Here is a 16,153-nt window from a genome sequence, read left to right on the forward strand (position 1 = left end):
GAGACTGTCATACAGAGTGAAGTAAGTCAGAAAGAGAAAAACAAATATCGTATATTAAGGCATATATGTGGAACCTAGAAAAATGGTACAGGTGAACCAGTTTTCAGGGCAGAGATAGAGACATAGATGTAGGGAACAAACATATGGACACCAAGGGGGGAAAGTGGTGGTGGGGGGTGGGGGGATGAACTGGGAGATTAAGATTGACATATATACACTAATATGTATAAAATAGGTAACTAATAAGAACCTGCTGTATAAAAAATAAAATAAAATTCAAAAGAAAAAAAATAAAATACATATATTGTGGAAAAATAAAAGAGGAGGGAGAATGATTATGAGGAGCATAAATTATGGTACATTCATAGTGTGCAGTGTTTTTATAGGTATTAAAAAGACTGGATTATCCCACATGCCGCGGAGTGGCTGGGCCCGTGAGCCATGGCCGCTGAGCCTGCGCGTCCGGAGCCTGTCCTCCGCAACGGGAAAGGCCGCAGCAGAGGGAGGCCCGCATACCACAAAAAAAAAAAAAAAAAAGACTGGATTAACTGTGTGTCTTCTGATGGAAGGCAAAGCCATGATAGCAGTGCAAAAGGCAAGTTTCAGTGTAATATATTTCATTAAAACTAAAGCAAAACCGTATATATATGTGTGTGTGTATGGGAGGATCCCACGTGCCGCGGAGCGGCTGGGCCCGTGAGCCATGGCCGCTGAGCCTGCGCGTCCGGAGCCTGTCCTCCGCAACGGGAAAGGCCGCAGCAGAGGGAGGCCCGCATACCACAAAAAAAAAAAAAAAAAAAAAAAAAGACTGGATTAACTGTGTGTCTTCTGATGGAAGGCAAAGCCATGATAGCAGTGCAAAAGGCAAGTTTCAGTGTAATATATTTCATTAAAACTAAAGCAAAACCGTATATATATGTGTGTGTGTATATATATATACATATATATATATACGAGATGTTTATATATTATTGCGTTGACCAAAAAGTTTGTTTGGGTTTTTCCGTACAATGTATACCAGAAAAACCCGAACGAACTTTTTGGCCACCCCAATTATTTGAATGAACATGGAAGAATAACCAGGCTATTAGCATTTACTATTTTATGGAGTCAAATTTGGTGGAGGAATGATTAACTATTTCTTCATTTATTGTTATACTGTTTCACTTGCTACAGGAAGCATCTATTACTTTTGTATTAAAGAGATATAACAAACAAAATTTAAAATCAATCTATAGCTTTTTGGATTTATGATTTTTTTTAATGAACTTGTAGTTGTGAAGTTAGTTAAGAGAATTTCCCACAGAAGAAAACAGACAGATTATCTGGCCACTATATTGCTAAACTCTGGTAGTTTCTAGTTCACTGAAATTCTTCAGTAATAACATATATACAGAAAGAAATATCTTGAAGATAATTTTTAGATGTTCTTTCCCTAAGATCAAATTTTTTAATGCTCATATTCTTGATTTACATAATGTTAAGTATTTTTTCTTATTTTATTTTAGAAATCTTTTGTATTTAGCAGTGAACTGATTAGATTAGTATACTCACCAATGAAAGGTGAATATTGTTTCCATGTGAAAGAAACCAAGGCTAAAAAATAATGCCCTTGATTCAGTTAAGACTCAAACCTTCCTTTTGCCAAGAAATGTATATGTAGTGTAATTAAAGTTTTTATTTAAAAAGGGAACAAAATAAACTCTTTGCATCTTGTGAATTTTCATAAGTTCTAAGGCTCTGAGCCTTCAATAACTCTAAATAAGTGTAAATGCCCTTGTATTTTTCCAGCGTTAGAGATGCTTCAGGTCCTAAGAGGTTGTTTGTTTTATATCAGAGGTACTAATAAAAGAAAATATTTTTGAATGTAAATATTTACCAGGAGTCATAGTCATAGGTTTCATGTAACATTAACAAAGCTGTTCTTCACATAAAATTTAAAAACTAGTCAATTTAAAAACTATGAAAAAAAATACAGGTAACAATTTGAGTGTATTTGGGCTGGAGAAAACAAAATACTAACCCTTTTCTTGAGTAAGGTGTGTTATGAGTTGCTCTTGTAGAAAGCTTTTATTTTTTCACCAAAGTAGCTCCAAATTAATATCTTTAAGAGACCATAAGATTGTAACCTAGACCTGATTCAAGCACTACATTTTAACAAGCGAATTCTTTCTCTCTGAGGAGCCAGTAAAGCTTGCAGAAACCATGGGCATCTGATCTAAAAGCTCATGATAACTTTAAGGATTAGTTGGTTCAGGCTACAAAGGAACAAAATAAATTATACATGATGAAACAATTATAAAGAAAAATTGAGGGATCTTATCTTCTCCTTGATTTTTTCCGCATTTTGAGATGTAACTTATAGGCCTCTAAATTTGCATAGTTTAGTTTTATAAATTATAAGTTTGCATAGTTTCCTTTTCAAGTGAAACATTAAAGTTAACCCTTCATGAATTGTGACCATCTCTTATACCTACTATTATTATCACTCCAAGTGAAAATTAGATATTTATCAGGTCAAAGGAAACCATTACTTTAGTCTGTTAATTTTGTGGAGGGGTTAAGGTGAAGATAGAAAATGAGAGAGAATTCTGGGCTTGTAATCGGGTTGGACTGGTGGGTCATTGAGGTTGGGCCTTACATTCTTGGAGGGCCTTAGATTTAAATTTTTAATATTATCCCCAAATAAGGTCATGATATATGATTGTATGTGTTTTGTCTTTGTGTTAAAGACATTAAACTATAAAATATACTATAAATTATTTAAACTCTATTTTGGCTTTTTTTCCCTTTTCCATGTACTAGGAGCCTAAAAAGAGGGGAAATGGCCAGAGCCTCTCTTGATCTCTTATAGGGGCAAAGAGTATTTTGGATAGGGAATAACATCAGAAAACATTTATTAGATGTTTTTATTATGAATTTAAATTTAAACATTCTTGATCTCACTATTGCATTTTAAGAATACGTACATGATTCTAAAGCTAACCTGGAAGAAAAAAATATGAAAATAGCCAGGAAAATTTTGAAAAGGAGAGTTATGAAGGGAAATTTGATCTATCAGATAACAAAATGCCATAATAACAATATTTACCTCTTAAGGTTTTCATGAAGATTAGATGGTATTATTTATTTAAAATTCTCAAAATAGCGTCTGACACAGAACAAATGTTTAATAAATTTTTAACTGCTATTCTTACTTCCCTGATTTGGATATTCACTTTATTTCATAAGCATTCATTGCTTGCTATGTGTGTATGGGGAGAGGTATGACTGATTAGTCATGGTGGGGGAAGAAAATAATAAGATTAAGCTTCTGGAGTATATAATGTGATATGTCTATTTTGGAATAAATTTATTCTATTTATTTCTGGCTGTGTTGGGTCTTCGTTGCTGCACATGGGCTTTCTCTAGTTGTGGTGAGAGGGGGCTACTCTTTGTTGCAGTGCATGGGCTTCTCATTGTGGTGGCTTCTCTTGTTTTGGAGCTCGGGCTCTAGGCGCGCAGACTTCAGTAGTTGTGGCACGTGGGCTCAATAGTTGTGGCTCACGGGCTCTAGAGCACAGGCTCAGTAGTTGTGGCGCACGGGCTTAGTTGCTCCGTGGCATGTGGGATCTTCCCGAACCAGGGCTCGAACCTGTGTCGCCTGCGTTGGCAGGCGGATTCTTAAACACTGCGCCACCAGGGAAGTCCCTGTGATATGTCTTTAATCTTTAGTAAGCAGATTAAAAATGAAAGTAGAGTACCAACACTTTGGTGAGCAGTTTTGCATTTTCTATTCACAAATCCTTCTTACCAGCATTTTCATTTCTTAAATACACTGGAGTAATTCCTACATATATACAGGAGACATACATAAATAGGTTCTTTACATCACTGTCTATAATTGTAACATATCAAAACTACCTACGTGTTTATCAGAAAAGAATAGGTTAATAAATTTTGATGTCTTTATACTGTTAAGCAATTAAAAAGAATGAAGTAGAGCTGTGTATGAACATATATCTCAAAAACAGCATTGAGAAAGTTGCAGAATGATAGGTACGGTATGATAGTATTTGTATAAAGTTTGAAAACATGCAAAATAGTACATATATTATTTATAGATACATATGTAGTAGTATAAGCTAGGCATGGAATGAAAACTCCGAATTTAGGAGAGTTGGTTACCTCTTTGGAGGGAAGAAAGGAAATAGGATTCCAGAATGATCTGCAGGGCCTCCATTTTGCATGTAATGTTTTATTTAAACAAAAAAAAAGGCAAATAAGTCAAAATTTTAACATTTTTATAAACCTGGAAAACAAGTACATGGATATTCATTATATTAGTCTTTATATTTCTCTTATGTTTGAATTATTTCACATGCATGCAAATTAAGATAGATATGTGAAGATGTTCTAAAAGCAGCAAGAAGAGAGAGAAAGAACATGGCCACTGGAGTAAGAGAAGCATGGGTTTGTCCTCTCTCTGCTTCTTCTTGCCTCTGTAGCCTTGGGCAAGTTGCTGTATCTCTCTGAGATTGTTACCTCATCTGTAAAATGAGGATAATAATATCTCCTTCCCAGTTTGTTGTGAGGAATAGATAACATACCTAAAGTACTTTTTTTTAGTTCTTGAGATGCAGAAGTGCCAAGCACCGGGAATAAAATATGAACAACAGGCACTGTCCCCACCCTTACATAACTTCAGTCTAGCTGGTGAAATAAATGATCAATTAATCACCCAAACAAAAGTAAACGGTACCTGTGATCTGTGTCTTAAAGGACAGGTGCAAGGTACTATGAGTCCTTCTAATAGGGAGTATTATGGACCATGTGTATTTGTGCCTGCCCATCCCCTACAAATTCATGTGTTGAAACTCTTAATTCCCAATGTGATGGTATTTGGAGGTGGGGCCTTTGGGAAATACTTAGGTCTGAGAGTGGAGCCAACATGATGGGATTAATGCTCTTAGAAAAGACCTGAGAGAGCTCGCTTCCTGTCTCCTAGCTGCCATGCAAGGAAACCAGGAAGGGGGCTCTCAGCTGAGCCCAGCCATGCTGGCACCCTTATCTCAGACTTCAGCCTCCAGATCTGTGAGGAATCAATGTTTGTTGTTTAAGCCACCCAGTCCACAGTACTCTTGTTATAGCACCTCAAACTGACTAGGACAAGGGGAAGTCATGAAAGGCTTCCCTGAGTAGTGCCTTAGAGCTGGGCTTTGAAGAAAAGGAGCAGGAACTTCAGTGAAGAGGGGAGGGTAGAGCAGTCCAACCTGAGGGAGCAGCCTGAAATGTTGTAGGAGGGAGCACAGCTATTAGAAGGGGCTGAAAGGAGGCTGGCTGATGGGATGGAGTGGAGAGTTCCAGGGGGAGAGTGGAGGTGCCGCATAATGCTGAAGAAGTAGGAAGGCCAGGTCTGCAGAACTCTGTGGGCCCTGTTGGGTAATTTGGGGTGTGAGAAGAGCAATTTGAAGATGCTGACCACTAAGCCAGAATTTCATAAATCAGGGCGAACAGAAGAAATGCTTGAAGGACAGTTTGGAAACAACTTTAAACAATGTGGCATTGTTAGGGAGTCCTAGAAAATGGTCTGCCTAACTGGCCCAGAACAATCAGAGCTAGTGGTGATGGCCTTTTAGAAGACAAGAATTACGAAGCTGAAGTTGCATCCACAAACCAATGGGTAGTTTGTTTTAACGTCTATGCAATCGGAAGGGAGTGTTGGTCACACAATAATCCTTTTTTCCAATAATTGCTTACCTTAATGGTCATCTTCTTTAAATATCAATATAATAGAGTCCTTAGTTGTACAGATTCTAAGTTTATGCTGTATTATACAAAGTTAGAGCCTAAAATAAATAGTGAACCAATACCAAGGAATTCAACAGTATTCTAAATAGATTCCATTGTGTGTAAGCGCTGTTACCAAAATGACCACTGATATGCTTACCCCTCCTTCAACTGAAGTGCTTAACACATTAATGTTTAAAATGTTTTCCATACATTAATGAATTAGACAAATACTTGTTGAGGGTTTACTATGTCCAAGGCACCATGCTCTGTGTCACATGGCAGGTGATCGATAAATGAGTTTGTTGGTGTCTTGCTTCTCACTCTGAAACATCGCTCCCTTCCCTTCCCCTGCTATGGAGCTGCTCCCCTTGGTTTCTGAAGCATTTCTATGTCGCCTCCAGCAACAAAGAGGTGACCAGAAATTGGATGAGAGGAGAGAAGGTGTGGGCTGGTTTTTAAAAATAGGTTGAAAAAAGAAAAACATCTCTTTCCCTATTGGTCACATTTAGAGGATGCTAAGGAACCAACTTGTTATTCTGCAAACTGGTAAGTAAAGGGAAGGAAAGAATCAAGGACTGAAGGTATAAGTTTAAAAGTAGAGAATTATGAAGATAAACATTTTTTTAATGGCTGCATACAATTCTGTTATAGGAAAGACTTTTATTTAACTAGTTCCCCATTGATGGATAATTTGTTTCTTTTCCCTTCTCTCTCCTCTTCCTTTTTTTTCCTTCTTTTTCTCCTTCACTAAATAAAGAATGGTACAACAAACATCCCTGTATATGTTATTTTCATGAACTTTTAGGTTAGTCATAGGGAAAACTCCTGTGGTAATTAGGGATTTCTGGGTTAAAGGTATTTTTAAAGATGTATTTTTAAAGATGTATTTTTATTTTTTTTATTTTTTATTTATTTTTTATTTTTTATTTTTTTTTGTGGTACGCGGGCCTCTCACCGTTGTGGCCTCTCCCATTGCGGAGCACAGGCTCTGGACGCACAGGCTCAGTGGCCATGGCTCACAGGCCTAGCCGCTCTGCGGCATGTGGGATCTTCCCGGACCGGGGCACGAACCCGTGTCCCCTGCATCGGCAGGTGGATTCTCAACCACTGCGCCACCAGGGAAGCCTTAAAGATGTATTTTTAAACTATTAATAATAATTACTGTGTTGTCCTCTAGACAGGTTGCACTAGTTTACATTACCTCCCACAGTATAACAGTGTACATTTCCCCACACCTTTGCCAGCATGAGGTATCAGCAAACTTAAATTTAGCCTATGTGATAAGTTAAAATAGCATCTGAATGTTTTGAGTGTAATTTAGTTATGAGTAAGTTAATTTTAATTTATTATTGTTATTAATTTCTGGCCAATAGTTCACATTTTTTAGGTAGTGCTTTTTATTACTCATTTCTAACCAGGAGTCCTTAGGTTTAATGCTTAGGTTGGCTCCAAGGTGCTCAGTGACTTTCATTATGCTCACAGACATTTGGCTTTATAAGGAGGCACAGTGGGTGTTACAGAAAGGTCTTGAGGGAGGGAGGTCCGCTCTGTGATTCGCTTTATGGGGAATCGTGTTCTATTGTCAGCATAGATGCCCTATGTGAAAGATAGAGGTTATGATGATCCGCTACAACACTTTATGGATAACGCATTTTTGTAAACCCTAAAGTAGTGTGGAAGTATAACATGTTATATTTTTTCTAAGTTTATTTACTTTGAAAGCAAAATCTTCAAATGTTCCGTTTCATTCTTAAAAGATCTTTAAGGGAACTTCTGTAATCTTAAAAAATTAATTACAGGAAAGCTGAGATCTGCCTTTTGATACACTAGTAGTACGATTTTATGTGTAAGGAGATGAAATGTAAATACCTGCTTTGGGGGATAGAAATAAAAGCAGCATTTTAATTAGCGTTTGTTTATGTGGCAGCTTGTTTTTTTGTTTTTTCTTCTCTTCTTTTGAAAAGTTAAAGACTGCCCTATAATAGAGGAGGGGCTCTAGTAGTTTTACTTTATCCTGAAATTGACTCTCTCAAGGAAGGACTCTTGAAGACTTAGTTTTTTAATTGCACTTGTTAGTGTAACATTTGTTTTAAAAACAGAATTATTTAATATCTTAAGGGACTGTGTACTCTCTGGCGATAAGACACCAGGCTTTGTTTTTTAAGACCTCAGTGAAATATTTTTACTTTTCCATTTCCTTTGCCATATAAAATATGTTGAAGTGCTTTAAACCCAAACAAGCAAGTTTGATGCCTGTTTCCACACGTGAGTATGTTTAGCAGTAGTTGTTAAAAAATGTGGAGTAACTGTGTTGGTGAAGGAGGTGGTAATGATGAAATGAGTGAACTATGTCCTGTTTATTTATTTTTTAGTAACCTCATGTGATATCATGTGATGACTTGAAGGACTGAAGCAATTTTTGAAATTATATAAGGAATATCCATATATTATAGAATTTGCAGTTTCTGTAAAATGCAGCTGTCTACATTTTTACCTATAGATTATGAAGAACGTATTTTAAACTTAAAGTCACTTTTTTAGGACATAAAAGTTATAAACAAAAGGAGAAGAGAGAAAACAAGCTAGTCATGCTGTAGTTGCATCAAAAATGACAAGATTGATATCTATGAAATATAAATTGTTAAAAATTGTTAAATATAAATTGTTAAAAATACAGATTGATAAGAAGAAGACTATGAACATTCATGCGTTACTTTTGGAATATAAATGGGCAGAACATTCAAGAGAGCAACTTTATAATATGTATCAAGACTCTACTTCTAGGAGTTTCAGGGAAATAATAATAAATTTACAAAAAGGTCATGCATAAAGGTATTCACTGAGGTTTTTTTTTTTTTGTAACAAAAATCAGAAGCCATCTAAATGTTCAATCACGGGAATGTTTGAATAAATTATAAGGTATCTATATGTGAAATATGCAACTGTTACAGTTTATATTTATAAAATTTAAATTAACTTGAGAAAGTTATTGTTGTGATATTAAGTGGGGAGAAAGCAGAAAGCACAATCTGAGTTATATTTCAAAAAGACAAACAGACATGGACCTATAAAAAAGAAAAGGCTAAAAATACCTGTGCCAAGATGTTCAGAGGGGATTCAGGCATGGGATCATGGGCGATTATTTCACTGTTCATGCTTTTCTGTGTGGTCCAGTTTTTCTTCAGTTTGCATGTACTACTTTTGTAATCATAGAGAGAATGAACATTATTTACTCAAAATCATTTATTTGCATGATGACATTCCATGCTAGGGAATGCAGTCTTCCCAGGCTTTCGTAGCAGATTCCTTTTCCATGGTGTAGGCTATTCATCACAAGGGAGAACTTAGTTTTTTTAAAAAGAGGACAACATTATCCTCATTGATTGAACCACTCCAGAATAAAGATGGTTCTGTGCAAAGTGTGACTTTCCTGAGTGTGGAGAGAGAAGACCACATGTAACTTGGTGGATAGTCATCCTAAAATGTAATGTCTAGAAGAGTTCTAGAAAAGTGTTATATATAGGAAAATTGGTTTTAACTTGTTTGAGAAAACCGAGAGGCCTACTATATCTTACTAAAGCAGGACTTGTCAATGTCCTTTAGAGTTGTTGATAAAGAAACATTTCAGTTCACATTAATGGATTTTAATAAAGGAAAAAGATGTTCACACAGGTGCTTTTATTTTTTTCTTCCTTCTTGCAATTCTCTTTACAATGTTGAAGAGCTGTGTCTGCAACTCTGTAATGGATTTATTGACAAAAGCCTGCTGGCATTAGGGATAGTTCAAACTTGTAAAATTAGCAACATAATATTTTCAGCTGTTTTGCTTGAAGGTTTTTACAGGTCATTTATACCTTTGGTTTAAAGGAAAAATACTGATTTGACCATCTTTAATTCTAGATTTTGGAAGATATTCCTATTTTAAAAAGAGTGGATTGGAATAATTTTTTGAGTATTATGTGTCTGTGTATCCAACATGTACGCATGAAATAAGACTATTGTACCAAATTAAAACATTTATGAAGGCAGTTAACAAGAATGGACCAACAAAAGAGAAATTTTAAGGTGGGGAAGGTTATGGATTTTATTTTAACAATTAACATTTAATTAATGTTAATTAATTAATTATTGATTAAAAGCAGATATTTTCATTTCTATAGAACTGGAATTTTGACAGATCTTTAAAGGAAATGCTGTATGAACATACAAGGAATTATCTAATTTCTATCTGAAATTGACATGAAGAAGTTTCAGATTTTCTTATTTTTTTCATTATGGTTTATTTACCATATGTATTCATGTTGTGAGGTAATCAAGAATAAAATACTGTACATTGCAAATAATTTTAAATAAAATGTACATTGCAAATAAAAACAATAATTTAATTTTTGATGATTTTGTCTCATCTTTTAAGATTTAACCTTTAAATTTAATTCCTCACTTGAAGGCATGTGAGTTTTTCTTTACTTCTAGAGGGCTGTTCTGTCATCTGCACTACAAAGGAGCAGTTTCTCATTCTATTTTAGTAATCTGGGAATGGCAAATATTTAGAAGAACTCCAGTACAATGGCAGAAAGAAAGGGAAACTGAAGTTTGGTGGGATCTTCTCTTGTCTGCACTATACTTTGTTTAGGGAGGGAAGAAGAAATATTGCAAATTTGCAGGTTAATGTGAAAGAACTAAATTTTTGTCTTTGTAATTTATGAATGAATGGAGAAAAATATCCTATGTATGTTTCCTTTGTTCCAGTTTTAAAACTTCCTATATTGTATGTTTTACTTTTAGGCCATTTGTCATTTCTGACTTGGTTTTCTATGGAATTTGACAGGACAGAGAAAAGAATTTTATGATGGAATTATATGAATTCCTTATCTTCTTATGACATGCTAAACCTACTGGAAATAAATGATGATGATGGCAATTAATATATTAAATATTGGAGTAGCATATCTGTGTAAATATTTAGAAATTAATATAGTGAAAAAAATTTAAATATCATATAAGCTAAAAAGATAAATTTTTGCAAAGAAAGTTTTCAGAAAGAATGCTGAAGTCTGTCACATGTAAAACTTTAGTGAAATGTGTAAGATTATGATTGGACCAGGCTTTAGAACATATATATAAATATAGAAAAATATATAGAGAATATATATAAATATAGAAAAATTGTATATCTCCATATACCAAAAAAACTTATGGGATAGTACCATTAAAGAAATGCCAGTTAAAATAAGGTAGGAGAATAATTTCTTGTCTTTTAAACTAAAATTTTTTTGTTTTTTAAAGATGATAACACCCGGTATTTGTCAGGTTGTAGGGTGTAGAGTGCAATTTGACAGTGCAATTTAAGCTCTATAAGTATGTTCATATCCTCTGACCCAGTGATTCCAAGCATGAAAATTTATACTAAGAAAATAATTTAAAAGATGACAAAGAGGAAAGCAGCAACAACAACCAAGGGTGTACATATGTACAAAGTTTTTTACAGAAACTTTACTTTTTTCAGTTTCCACATTTTCCATGATAAAGATCACACATTGTTTAGAGACAGACTATGCAAGAGTTACAAGAAATTGTTGCATAGGCATAAGCATACATGGGTTTGTAATTATACACATATGATTATAAATGTGCTTGCAAAAGGTTTATTGGATATATACATAAGACTCTGGAAATACACAATGTTTAGTGTTACAATTATATACGTAAACAAGGAAACTTGACAGTATGCTAAATTTGCTTACAAGTAGACAAAATGCAAAATACATCTTCTGTACTAAAATGGAGGGCAATCATACTATAAGCTGAGTAGGACTCTGACTCTAAGAAAAGCTACCAGACTGACAGCTCTTTGATGACAAGAACCCATCTTGTCTTATTCATCTGTCAACTGGAGAGTAGTTGGCTCTCACCAAATGATTACTGATTGGATTCTGTCATTTTTTTTTTTTTTTTTTTTTCCCTCAAAATCCTGGCTGCTAATTAGGTTCCCAGACTCCTGCCAGGTGACTACATCACAATCACTTGGGCTATTTAGAGATGCAAATTCCTCGGTCTCTTTCCTCTGGAATTCTTACTCATTCACCTAGACTCAGGGACTTTCTCTTTTTTTTTTTAATTTTAATTTTGGAATAATTTAAAACCTTCATAAAATTTACAGAGAGTTCCCAACTTAACCTTCACTTAGGATCATTTGTTACTGTTTGTATTCAGTTTAGGGTTTTATTTGTTTATTTGTATTGTGATTATGTGAAACATCATGATTCTGAGAGTCAGAGCAGTATAAAAAGTTGTCCTCAGAGAAGTGTGAATCTATTTTTTTAAAGTCCCCCATATGATTCTGATATTCAGCTGTTTCAGAACCACTGGTCTAGTCTATCGGGTTTGAAGTCAGACCTGAATTTAAATCCATTTTCTCTCAAGTATGTAATGGGGGTAAGTTACTTTCCCTCTCTGAGCTTGCAGTTCCTACTTCTAGGATTGGAAGTAGGATTGTTGTAAGGATATAAAAATATATATAAAATGTTTATGACAACGCCTGCAAAGAGTGAGAGCCCACGTAATAGCTGTATTTATTCTCTCATACATCCATTTAGCAAATATTAATTACATTGCTACTAAGTACTGAGGCACTATACTGTTTCTCAGTGATACAAAATACCTAATACTTGGTTCATGCCCTTGAGTAGTGCACATTTTATGGGGCTAATAGCAGTTTTTCAGAAAATATGATGATTGTTTCTTAAACTGATGTGCCATCTATAAGGCTAAGATAATAATTAAGTCATGATTTTATGGAAGCTTTTCTCTAGAAACTATCATGGTTTAAAAAAGTCTAGGGAAGCACATAGTTATGTATCTCTGACTCAAATATAAGTCATTTCAGGGTTTTTAAAATGTATAGATATCAGACCATTTGAAGTTGAATTTTCTAGTGAGTGCCTGTAGACAGGTGATGTGTTCTTAGGTACTAGACATTCAAGTGATATATATGTCACATGTTTTAGAACAGTGTTTTTTATTTTGGCCTTTATAATGTTCAGGTATGTTCCCTGTATACCCACTTTGTGAAGTTTTTACCATAAATGGATGTTGAATTTTGTCAAGAACCTTTTCTGCATCTCTTGAGATGTTCATATGATTTTTATTCTTCAGTTTGTTAATGTGATGTATGATTTGCAGATATTGAATCATCCTTGCATCCCTGGGCTAAATCCTACTTCATCATGGTGTATGATTCTTTTAACATAGTGTTGAATTCAGTTTGCTAATATTTTGTTGAGAATTTTTGCATCTGTGTTCATCAGTGATATTGGCCTGTCATTTTCTTTTTGTATATCTTTGTCTGGTTTTGGTATCAGGGTGATTCTGGCCTTGGGGAATGAATTCAGAAGTGTTCCTTTCTCTGCAATTTTTTGGAATAGTTTGAGAAGAATAGGTGTTAACTCTTCTCTAAATGTTTGATAGAATTCACCTATGAAGCCGTCTGGTCCTGTACTTTTGTTTGTTGGGAGTTTTTTTATATTACTGATTCAATTTCATTACTGGTAATTGGTCTGTTCATATTTTCTATTTCTTCCTGATTCAGTCCTGAGAGATTGTACACTTCTCAGAATTTGTTCAGTTCTTGTAGGTTATCCATTATTGGTGTATAATTGTTTGTAGTCATCTCTTGTGATCTTTTGTATTTCTGTGGTATCAGTTGTAACTTCTCCATTTTTATTTCTGATTTAATTCATTTGAATCCTTTCTCTTTTTTTCTTGTTGAGTATGGCTAAAGGTTTGTCAATTTGTTTATCTTTTTAAAGAACCAGCTCTTAGGTTCATCGATCTTTTCTATTGTTTTAGTCTCTATTTTATTTATTTTTACTCTGATGTTTATTACTTCTTTCCTTTTCCTAACTTTTGGTTTTGTTTGTTCTTCTTTTACTAGTTCCTCTAGGTGTAAAGTTAAGTAGTTTATTTGGGAATTTTCTTGTTTCCTGAGGTAGGCTTGTATCTCTGTGAACTTCTCTCTTAGAATTGCTTTTGCTGTGTCCCATAGATTTTGGATCATTGTGTTTATGTTTTCATTTGTCTCCTGGTATTTTTAAATTTTCTCTTTGATTTCTTTAGTGAACCATTGGTTGTTTAATGGTATATAGGTTAGTTTCCACGAGTTTGTGTTTGTGTTTTTTTTTTCATTTATTTGATTTCTAATCTCATTTCATTGTGGTTGGAAAAGATGCTTGATATGATTTCAGTTTTCTTAAATTTACCGAAGCCTTCTCTGCGGCCTAGGATGTGATCTATCCTGGAAAATGTTTCGTGTGCCCTTGAAAAGAATGTGTATTCTGCTGCTATATGTCTTGGTGTGGACCTCTTTGGATTGATCTTGTGTATGACTCTCTTTGCTTCCTGGACTTGGATATCTGTTTTCTTTCCCAGGTTAGGGAAGTTTTCAGCTATTATGTCTTCTCTGTCCTTCTCTCTCTCTCTCTCTTTCTCTCTCTCTCTTTCTCTCTCTCTCTCCTCCTTCTGGGACCCCTGTAATGCAAATGTTAGTATGCTTTATGTTGTCCCAGAGGTCTCTTAAACTATCCTCATGTTTTTTCATTCTTTTTTCTTTTCTCTGTTCAGCTTGCATGATTTTCACTGCTATATCTTCCAGTTTACTGATCTGTTCCTCTGTATCATCTAATCTGTTGATTTCTTTTACTGTATTTTTAATTTCAGTTCATGTATTCTTTAGTTCTGTTTGGTTATTCTTTGTATTTCCTAACTCTTTGTTAAAAGTTCTCACTGTATTCTTCCATTCTTCTCCCAAGTTCATTGAACGTCTTTATGATCATTACCTTGAACTCTTTATCAGGTAGATTGCTTATCTCAACTTTGCTCAGTTTTTCTTCTGAGTTTTTATCTTGTTCCTTCATTTCAAAAATATTTCTCTGTTGCCTCATTTTTTCTGATTCTCTATTTTTATTTGTATATTGACGGGGTTATGTTTCCCCATCCTGGAGAAGTGGCCTTATGTAGGTGATATCCTATGGCATCTAAGAGCACACTCCCTTCTGTTCATCAGAGCTATATTCTCTAGGGGGGCCCCCAATGTGGCTGTGTTGGCCCTTCTGTCATGGTAGGGTTGACTACTGTGGGCATGCTGGTAGGTGTGACTGGCTCCCAGCTCATTTGTTTGCCAGGCCCTGCCTAGTGCAGAGGCTGCTGGCTGCTGGTGGGCAGAGCTGGGCCCTGGGGCTGGCCTGCTTGTGGGTGGAGCCAGTCCCAGGGTGGCTGGCTGTGGGTTCTGGGGTCCCAGTGCTGGTGTTGGCCAGCTGGTGGGTGGGTCTGGAGTTGGGGTTGTCCCAGGGCTGGTGCCACCCACTGGTGGGCAGGGCTGGGGTCTGGGGAGTACTGATCCTGGTGCATGCTGTTGGTAGGCAGAGTCATGTCCCAGTGTGCCTGGCTGCACAGCCTGGGGGGTTCTGGTCCTGGTACCAACCCACTAGTAGACAGAGCTGTGTCCCAGGGTCTCTGGCTGCAGGCCTGGGGGTCCCAGAGATGGTGTCAGCCTGTAAGTGGGCAAGGCTAGATCCCAGCTGCTAGGGGACTCAGGAGCACCTACTTGTCCTGCTGGCCTGCTAGTGGTTAAAGCTGTGTCCCCGTGCAGGCAGCTGCTTGGCCTAGGGGACTCCAGGACTGGTGCTGTCCAGCTGGTGGGTGAGTTTGGGTCTTGGCACTAATGAGCTAGAGGGCATACTCCAAAATGGCTCTTACCAGCACCCATGTCCTCCTGGTAGACTGAGCTCCCCATAATGGCTGCTGCCAGCATCTGTGTCATTAGGGTGAGTCCTAGTTGCCTGCTGCTTCTCTGAGAGGCTCTCCAAGATCAGAAAGTAGGTCTGATCCAGGCTTCTTTCAAATTATTGCTTCTGCCCTGGGTGTCAGAGCATGTGAGATTTTGTGTGCGCTCTTTAAGAGCGGAGTCCCTGTTTCCCACACCCTCTGCCTTTCCTGAAAGCAAGCCCTTCTGCCTTCAAAGCCAAATAGTATGCGGGCTCATCTTCCAGGTTCAGGACCAGGGCTGGGTAGCCTGAACTTGATGTGAGGCGTGGGCTCCTTGCTTCATGGGGAAAACCTCTGCAGTTGTGATTATCTGCCCATTTGGGGTCACCTCCCTGGGGGTGTGGGCCTTCACTGTATGTCTCTGCCCCTCTTACCTCTCTTGTTGTGTTCCTTTCTTTATATCTTTTGTTGCAGAAGATCTTTTCTGCTGGTCTTCAGGTTCTCATTGCTAGTTTCTCTGTAAATAGTTGTAAGTTTGATGTGCCGGTGGGAGGAGGTGTGCTCAGGGTCTTTCTACTCTACCATCTTGGCCACATACCCAGTGCTTCTCAATTTTAAT

At 36.4% G+C, this 16,153-nt stretch overlaps 1 protein-coding gene across 2 annotated transcripts in view; it reads left to right on the plus strand.

Annotated features, from left to right (window-relative positions):
• The window catches only part of DISP1 (dispatched RND transporter family member 1), a 216,360-nt gene that overhangs the window by 91,505 nt on the left and 108,702 nt on the right, over nt 1-16,153 (plus strand). The window lies entirely within an intron of this gene.

The sequence above is a fragment of the Physeter macrocephalus genome, chromosome 4 (assembly GCF_002837175.3).
Source record: "Physeter macrocephalus isolate SW-GA chromosome 4, ASM283717v5, whole genome shotgun sequence".
NCBI lineage: Eukaryota > Metazoa > Chordata > Mammalia > Artiodactyla > Physeteridae > Physeter > Physeter macrocephalus.